At 34.7% G+C, this 10,066-nt stretch overlaps 1 non-coding gene across 1 annotated transcript; it reads left to right on the top strand.

Moving 5' to 3' along the window:
* The first annotated feature begins 9,628 nt into the window (after positions 1 to 9,628).
* Positions 9,629 to 9,735, top strand: LOC121213315 (small nucleolar RNA R71). The gene has a single exon (XR_005908698.1). It is a non-coding gene; the product is annotated as a small nucleolar RNA R71 (small nucleolar RNA).
* Positions 9,736 to 10,066: the final 331 nt, after the last annotated feature.

Raw genomic sequence — 10,066 nt, 5'->3', positions numbered from 1 at the left:
GATTTTTTGCTCAAACATGGTACTAAAGGTCAATACATAGGGTTGACTTTTTGTCTTTGGGTATATACCAAACAATGCCTTAAGTCATCCCAAGGTATCTCAATATTCTTGAATTTAATCAACTAAGTAATATAATGATTGATAAATTAAAATCTCACAATCATGCCAAATTTATAGCAAACACAATCAACATATATACATGCTCTTAACCAATCACTTGTATTGCTAGAAGCTCAAGTACACTTTATAAAAAAAATAAAATAAAAAATAAAGCATAAAAACATAAATTTCCTATGGTACCCCCAAACTTTAGATAGCACATTGTCCCTAATGTGCAACCCTCAAATATATACGAAAGAAGTTACCCGATTGACAGTGACGTTACTTTAGCCTTATGGTGGGTTTCTCCTTTCTTTTTCTGTTAACACTCGTAAATGTAGTGCTTTCCTTGTGTAGGGTTCATGCATAGAAAATTGAAGACAAAATACACAAACATATATACTAATATTAATCATACTCATAAAAAATTAAAATAATTCAAGTTAATTATTTACAAGTCCCATAAATTAAAATTAAAGTTTTTAATCATCAAAATAAAGTCGTTGCCACCTCTCAATCGGAGCTTTTTCTTTGCCCGAAACGTGGCCCCGAGAGGAGCCTCCACCCAACAAATGTGCTTGCCAAGTTGAGCTGCGGATGATTGGCCCCTTCTGCATAGATCGTTACAACTAAAACGCCGCCTCATAATCATCATCCTTCTCTTGGGAATCTTGCTCCACATCTTCCTCCTCCTCATCATCATCTTCTTCATCATCGTCATCACTCCCTTCCTCTTCCTTGCTTCCTTGTTCTTCAGATTGTTGATGGAATTGCATTGTCCCGTATTTATTTAAGGGTAAATTTGGTGCTTGCATACCATGTTGTCGTGTGAATTCTTGTCCAAATGGGCCTATCTCCTACATCCATCTTTTCACCCACTCTAAGTCTTGGATATTGCTTCCCTTTGACCCTTTTCTGGATTGTTGATGTTGTTTTTCTTTTCAAATAGGTCAAGACATCCATTTTCTCATTTCAGCATTTGTTTCAATCCCGATTATGATTTATTTGAAGCTCCATATATTATGTGTACATTGAATCTACAATGAGGTTTTGGACGGCTTCATGAATTGTTATGTTGTAGTCATTAGAACTTTGACCTTTTAGCACAAGTTCGTTACTAAATGAGGGAAGAATACCCTAACTTTCTGCCCACTGATTCATCTATTCATATAGTGGTATATCCGTGTCCTGATACATACATGTTTTTTCTACAAAACAACATACAACAACACCGCTCGAAAAGTATTTACATTAGATACATTTAAAATAGGTGCAATCCTAGTGCATAAAAATTGCATCTACATCTTCGTGATGGGAAAAAGTATTGCTCGAGTAAAAGAAGTGGGATAATCAATGCCAGGACAGTGTTTGCATTCACCCCTACCTTCCGTTATATAATTTATAACATTATCCATATTAATTTCATTAAAATATTCTAAATCACTATTTTCAACAAAATTAGATTCATAATATGGAGCATTATAAAATTTGCAAATTTCCCTAGGGGTGACATGCAAATCTTTACCCCTAACTGGTACATTTTCCCAAATGGCGTCGTATAGTCTCCTAGACTCTCGATCCCTAAATGATGCATAAAATTCTTATACTATAGGGATCATAGAAGGGTCTTTGGGGGCTACGCAAAAGCCCTGCCAACTATGGTACTGGACTAATGCCCATATCTCCTTACACAAGATCATTAATGGTTCGAAATCCCTCTCTTGTATAAAAGTCTTCCCTTGAAGTTCTAGGAAAAAAAATTGATGTTCGGGTTTGAGAAACTAGAGGGATTTACGCTCATCGGTGATTTCTGTTAATTAGTTATCCTAGTTTTTCTAGGAAGCATTTTTCTAATGTATTCAATTAGAGTAACTAATTTTCAAGCTATATTTTTCTAAAACGAGCAATGCAATGTAACAATGAAAATCAAATAGGAACCCTTAACCATGTTGTGTTGAATGCTCATTGTTCCTTGTAGTCATTTTTTGCAAAGTCCTCATTGATGTGGGGCCTTATATCTATACAAGAGAAAAGCAAAAGAAAAAGAGAGGAAAAAAATTGAGCAAAAGGAAGAAAAGAAAAAGGAATAGAGAATAAGGGATTTAAGGGAAATTAGGAGGTTTTAGAGTTAGAAAATGTTTAGTATTAGTTTTCGAAGTATTCTAAGTAAAATATGTTATAGTATGCCCAAAGACCAATCATGAGATGATTGTAATTACATACTTATTTTACCTTTTTTATTAATATAAGGCATTGCCATTATTATTTCAATTTCTTTTTCTGTGTATATAAATAAATTGAATTGTAATAAAGTCCTAAGAAAAATATGATTATTCTTAAAAGGTCCTTAGTCAAGTATTATTGTGGGCTTGGATAACAATAATGCATTGAGACTAATATGTAGTTAATTGATGACATAGTGTTGTCATTGACATAGGGATGTCAAAATCAATACATGAGTATGTGCTAGAGAACAACATAATAGACTGACCTGCTATAACTATGTTTCTTGGATTATTATGTAATAGTCACAACATTACTCAGAGTGATAACTATGTATACAGTTCTCAGACTTGAGATCATCATTATCCTAACATTGTGAGTCATAAATTTTGATAGAGTCAAATGCCTTTCGTAACAAGTTGTACTAAAAAGACTGATGTTGGATATGCCACAATATATGTAGCGGGATATGATTGATCAATATATTATTTGTCCCTCCTACATAATAGGAGCAATATCTTAGGCCATTTGATTAAGTGAGACTAGAAATGCATGGCCATACTCGAATAAGTTGATATGAGATATCATACTGATTTGTTTATTAGGGTCTACTCAAGATATCAAGAAACATGAGATTGGATTATGCAAGTGTGATTGTTCCATGACTTGTGTCCAATCTTGATATAAAGGACAAAAGGATGTAATACATTAAAGGTTTATCATAGAAAGGTTATGTTGAATTACGACTTCTTGTAACTTAGGTAGCAATGATGCACTGCTAGATGCCACTCATTGCTTGTATTATTTGAAGTGTTCTAGTATTACCACTAACGTTACAAGAACCTAAAGTGTAACACCCCATACCCGAGACCGTTGACGGAGTCGAACACGAGGTGCTAACAGACTTAATTCATTTATTAGCACAGTCCATTTTAAAATTTCCAGACAAGCTGGCTAACTGCGTCACTGTCACCTTAAAAATCATATCTCGAGTTACAAAACTCGAAAACTAGTTCCGTAAATTTTTCCTGAAACTAGACTCATATTTCCATCTACAAGTTCTTTTCTAGAATTTTTGGTCAATCCAATTAGTACATTTTATTAGTTAAAGTCTCCCCTATTTCAGGGTTTGACTACTCTGACCTTCATGCATTATGACTTAGATATCTCCCTGTACAGGGCTTCAATACTTATTTCGTTTGTTTCTAAAGAAACTAGACTCGAAAAGGAATCTGTACATATATGGCATGACTTCTAATTATCTCTGGTTAATTTATAGTGAATTTCCAAAGTCGGAATAAGAGATCCAGAAATAGCTCTGGTCCTGTTTTACGAAAACTTAAACATCTCATAAAATACGGCTCATATGATCGTTTCGTTACTTTCATATGAAAATAGATTCATCAAGGTTCGATTACATAATTTATTCACTATTTAATTTCATTCCTACTATTTTTAGTGAATTTTCAAATCCACATCACTGCTGCTATCAGCATCTATTTTTAAGGTAAACTTTACCTATTTCCTGGTTTTCCATGGATCAACTAAAATTTTGTCATACATAGCACCAAAATGATCGTGATTAACCATTCCAATGGCTAATCGTTACCAACATTTCCATAACACTCCATGAAAAACATACAAAATGATTATAACGCTATGCTCAAAATATATATAAGCCATTTTCGCATGGCTATCCAAATATATACATTACCGAAAGGTACATGACCAACAACAAAAGGGTAGTCCTATACATGCCATTTTCAGAGTTCAACTAAAAGAGTACCAAAAGGGCTTTGATAGTGTGGATGACTTCAACTTTGACACTCCCGAATCCGATAGCTGACGAACCAAAATCTATAAAACAAAGAATCAAAGAAACGGAATAAGCATTTAATGCTTAGTAAGTTTTGAGTAATGAAATCATGCACAACTGAAGTATAGCATTCATATGACTAAACGAATAATTTCATATACACATATTCTCACAATCATACCTACTTCACATTTCCAACCCTTATATTCATACATAAGGAATCAACTTGACTAAAGGCCGGAAGCTTGTTAATCGATTGAGCGAATACTATTTAAAAGGAATCAATTATTCCAATGCATATACAAAACATACCTCATTGTTGGGGTTTTACGAGCGTATTAATTGAAATTATTACAGCAAGATTGCTCATTCCCAAACCAAGTACCTTCGGGATTTAGCCGGATATAGCTACTCGCTCAAATGCCTTCGGGACTTAGCCCGGTTATAGTAACTCGCACAAATGCCTTCGGGACTTAGCCCGGATATAGTAACTCGCACAAATGCCTTCGGGGCTTAGCCCGGAATTAGTCACTAGCACAAATGCCTTCGGGACTTAGCCCGGTTATCATCCGAATATTCATGCACATATCAATAAATCATGACACATCTATATTTCATTTTCATAACTAGAATTCAAACACAAGTCACTTATCAAGCATTATCATTTTCAGCTCAATAGCTACATACAAAGAGCATGATTTTGATTTGCTTATAACATGATCTAATCGAATCATAATCTAAGTTCCATTACTCGAAAACTTACCTCGGATGCTGTTGAACGATTTCAACGGCTATTCGATCACCTTTTCCTTTCCTTTATCGGATTTAGTTCCCCTTTGCTCTTGAGCTTAATATTAACAAATAAATCGATTTAATCATTTTGAACATCAAAGAGGAATTCAAGGTACTTAGCCCATATATATTAGGCATTAGAGTCATATATGTATGAAATCATGAATCAAATTCAACATATTAGCCAATATTCTCCTTTAGCCGATTTTCTAAGTCAAGATTAAGCCACCAATATGCTTACTTATAGCCGAATACATGCAACACCAATCTATGTATTCATTCATGTGGTCGAGTATACATATTCCAATATGATATCATTTCCATTTCGTTTAACACTTAACATTTACCACATATCAATTAACCCATTTCTTTACTCATGTGGCCGATTATACTCGGTCATGCATACACATGATTAAGTTATTTAACACCTAACTCACATAGTCATAGTGTACAAAATCTTAAGGTCCACATATGAATACCCCCAAGTTCCCATGACTTAACCCCTAACCACATTTTTGCCGAGAATTCCTTGAATTTCTAATAGCATACACACATATAATCAATTTGGAGACTCTATTAACCCAACATACATCCGGCAATAGTCTATAACTCTCTCGGCCACTCATTTCACAACTTAACAAAGCTTCAATTCGAAATCATTAGTGAGCATCAATTAACTTAAGCTACCTTTAAACTTTATTTATCACCTCACGCCAAACCATCAAAATGAACTAATTATAATTACATAGGTACTACCAAAGCCGAAACCTATGCATACTATTATTCCTTATGCCCAAACCAAAGACCACATTCGGCACTTTCATCCACCATTCTACCAAGCATGTAATATTCAAACACAACCAAACTCACATTCGGCCCTAGTTCATAACAAGGTAGCCGATTCTTTCCCCTAGTATCTAATGCTCACCTATGATTCTTTTATAGTTCAAACACTCATCTATCATCATTCACCTAACTTTAACATGAAACAACAAAACTCACCATTATTAACTACCATAGTCGAAAACCTTACTCATTCCAAAATCAAAATTTCATCATGGGTTACAAAAATAACTTGATATCTCACTCAAGATCAACTAAAATTTCAAGAACTAATATGAACACCTTACCTTAATATTAACCTAAGATGACTGAATGCTTTCCTCCCTTCTTCCTCCTTTCATTTTGGCCAAGAAGAACCAAAGAATACAACTTGTTTTCATCACCGAATGCTCTTGTTCTTTTCTTTCTTTAGAATTGGCTAGGAAGAAACATGGATGAAGACTTTGTTTCTTTCACTCATTTCCTTCCTTTAATTATCATTTCTTTATTTTATTACATCCTCCATACTAATATGGCATCTAGCTAATTAAAGTTAATATAAAATTCACATTTGATTATATAATTTGTAGCATGGCCGGCCACTACATATAGTTTGGCTAATTTGACATGCAAGTACAGGCACTTTCCCACATATATTAATAGGCCACTTTAGCACTTGCCTAGCACATTTCTAAATTGTCTCACATAAGTCCCTACTAATAAATTTCACATACACTGACCAAATTAAAGTATGAAACTTTCACACATGCATTTACTCACATCATAAACACAGAATATAACTTTTAATTATTTATAAGACTTGGTTTCGTGGTCCCGAAACCACTTTCCGACTAGGGTCAATTTAGGGCTTTCACATAAAGTGTCACACCCTATTGTTAAAACAAACAAAACCCAAACACAGTTGGTATTATGGTTAGTTGTCACATGCATTAAAATAATTATTGAATTAATTTAATTTGACAATTAAATATTAAACGAATTAAATGTACAAGCCTATTGTACACAAATAGAGAACATAGTTAAAATTATATATGAATTTGATTCATATAAAATTTTAACAGAATAGAGTTTACTGAAATTATTATAATAAATTATTATAATTATGATTTTGGTCAAACATTGAAACATGGTTGTTATAATTCTTTTTGGAAAGAATATAATGTTTTTAATGCTTTCCATATGTTCTTTATAGGATTATTTCATTTTCAATATATGGATACCAAAAATCCCGAATTAGGGTTAGAGTGTTTTAAAAAGATAATGAGAAAAAGGTCTAGCAGCTGTTTTGGGAGATTTTCTATGAAAAATTTCCAGGAGAGTTTTTACCATTCATTTTAATACCGGGTGGACTACGAAGAGGCTGAGACATTTTTGTTGTGGCTTGGAATTGACATCGAATTAGTAGCATCCTTTCATCATTTTTCCAGTTAAGAAGGTACATCTTCAACCTTATTTCAACTCATTTCATTCCTCGTACATGGATCCATGGCTGAGGATCGTCGAAATAATTTTCTATCGCACCATAAGGCGTATCGATGGTCACAACAAAATTGAAGTGTTGATGTAGGTTAAAAATGGGTAAAAGTAGGAGTTGACCACCGAGTTGCTTAGCAGGTTGGGTCGAACTTGTAAGTTTTTTTTGCAGCGATGTCGCAACACAAGGGCTCCATGTTGCGACACGTCTGGCAGTGTCCCGATGTCGCGACATCGAGGTTCAATGTCCTAACACATCTTGAATTTTGAAACTATAAGGCTATTTTTTGTGGTGTCACGACACAGAGGTTCTGTGTCGCGACATCGAGCTAAGTTGCTTGATTTTTCAAGTTTGTGTTCGGTGTTGTGACACGGGAGTTCGGTGTTGCGACACTGACCCGATTTTTAGCCTAATATCTTAATTTCAAGCTATTCGGGTTCCTCTTTACTCATTGAATAAATTATATCAATTAAATTGAATCTTAATCTATGTAATTAATTCCTATTCCTATTTAAATGTATCAAATATTAAATTTACAATAAATTACAAAAAAATTAGTATAATTTCTATTGTCACGTATGACTATTGGATTCATTCGTCAGCTCAGTCAGTCTGTACATGGACACTTCGTTTGATGGTTGTTTGTCTGTATTGGTCCAACGTCCGTTGTGCCACTCCACCTTGTCCTGCTCTCTGAATTTACTTTTTCGACTACATCAATTATAGAATACACCCTTCCTGGTCGTAGGGAAATTCACAGATATTTCATATGTATTCCCTAAACTTTTCTTAGTACCCTCATTTTCTAGGTGACCATATTTGAAAGTTTCAATCTCACCATTGATTTTCATAATTAGTTCATTCTTTTCTAAGTCAGTGGTGGACCTAAATGTAGCTAAAAAGGGTCTCCCTAGCTGAATAAGGATCTTATAACCTTCCTCAAAATCTAAGATTACAAAACCTACCGAGATGATAAATTGCGCACCTTAACCAACACATCTTCAAGCTCCCCTTTCGGTTGTACTGAAGATCTGCCAGTTAACTGTAGTGTGATGTGTGTATTCTTGAGCTCTGCTAACCTAAGTTTCTTATATATTGATAAGGGATTAAGTTTATACTGAATCCTAGGCCACATAGAGTCTTGCTAAAATGTATATCCCCTATCTCTATTGGAATTGTAAAACTCCCCAAGTTTTTTAATTTTGGGGGTATCTATTTGGTGATAATTGCAGCACAGGATGTGTCTAGGTTAATTTGATCTCCCTGTTTAATTTTTATATGCCTAGCCATTATTTCTTTTAGGTATTTTTCATTTAGGAACTTTTTCTATTAATTTGATGAGAGACAAATTATCATTAAGCGATTTAAATAAGTTTAGAAAACTTACAAACTCTACTTCATCCCCTTTTTGTTTGTCCTCTAACCGTGAGAGGAATGGTATATTTGTGAGGATAGGTTCTTTATTCTACTTAGCTCTTGACTCAGCTGTCAGCTAGGCCCCTTTGCTGAATTTGTTTCATTATCATCTCCTTAATGGGTCTCCACTTGAAGATCACTAGCATGCCCTTTATCCTCCTCTTGAGTAGGGTTATTCGGGTTACTCAATACTTCACCTTGAAGGAGGGATATTGCCTTCACTTGCTCATTCCTTCTCTTCGAGGGTTATTCTTAGTGTTGCTCAAGATTTCTATGCTAATATGCCTTTTTATGTCTCCTATCATGCTCATCAATTGGCTCATCTAATCTTCGAGCTTAGTCAATGAGGTTTGCGTTTGAGTGCACTCAAACTACACTTGTTTAACATCTGTCCACATCTATTGCATTTCTCCCTCAATTCAATCTTGTCTTTACCACATAAAATATGGTCATAGGGGTTGGCCTTTTCCTAAGGTTTTTGTAAACAAAGAGGTTGGTAAGTATTGTTTTGTTTATTTGGGCTAGAATTGTTACCTCCTCCTTGATTATCACCCCATCTCAGATTTGGGTAGTCTCTCCAACCAGGATTATAAGTATTCAAATAGGGATTTCCACTACTATTCTCGATGTAATTTACGTTCTTGGTTGAGTTCTCAGGGTGCTACCAATTGGTTTATTATTTTTGTGCATCAGGGGCCTATTGGATGTTCACTCCAATTGATAAAGCTTGTCCAAAATTTGTTGGTACTTACCTTCCTCGTGAACAACTTTTGTTGTGGATGGTTTCAGGCCATAAGTGAATCACTCATTTGGCCATTAGTAGGAGTACATCGCCATATTCTTGATCAACTGATAGACATCCTTGTAAATATGGTTCATTAAGGCTCCTCCTATGGCTCCATCTAGCCCTAACCTTAAGTGCATCCAACCTGTTATAGAACATTTTTAACCTCAACCATTCAGGTAGACCATGGTGAGGGCATCTTTGAAACAACAACTTAATTCACTCCCAAGCTTTGTAAAAATTCTCTCCTTCCATTTGTTCAAACGTTGGGATCTCTCTCCTCAATTTTACTTTCTTACTAATAGGAAAGAACTTGTACAAGAAATTTTTTGCAAGTTCATTATATGTCGTGATAGATCCTGGTGCCTACGAACCTAACCATTAGAAGGCGTTATCTATTTAGGAGAAGGGGAATAGTCAAAAATAAATAGCGTCATCGGTGACCCTATTAAATTTAAAAGTAACACAAAGTTGGAGAAACCGTTTTAAGTGCTGATTTGAGTCCTCCATCATAGTTCCTTTAAACTATAGGTTATTTTGAATCATCTGGATCATGGCCAGTTCTATTTCAAAATTATTGGTTGTAATAGTTGGCCTTGTGATACTCCCTTGTACTGCA

Source organism: Gossypium hirsutum, chromosome A13 (genome assembly GCF_007990345.1).
Source record: "Gossypium hirsutum isolate 1008001.06 chromosome A13, Gossypium_hirsutum_v2.1, whole genome shotgun sequence".
Taxonomy (NCBI): domain Eukaryota; kingdom Viridiplantae; phylum Streptophyta; class Magnoliopsida; order Malvales; family Malvaceae; genus Gossypium; species Gossypium hirsutum.
This window is presented reverse-complemented; position numbering and strand designations above follow the sequence as displayed.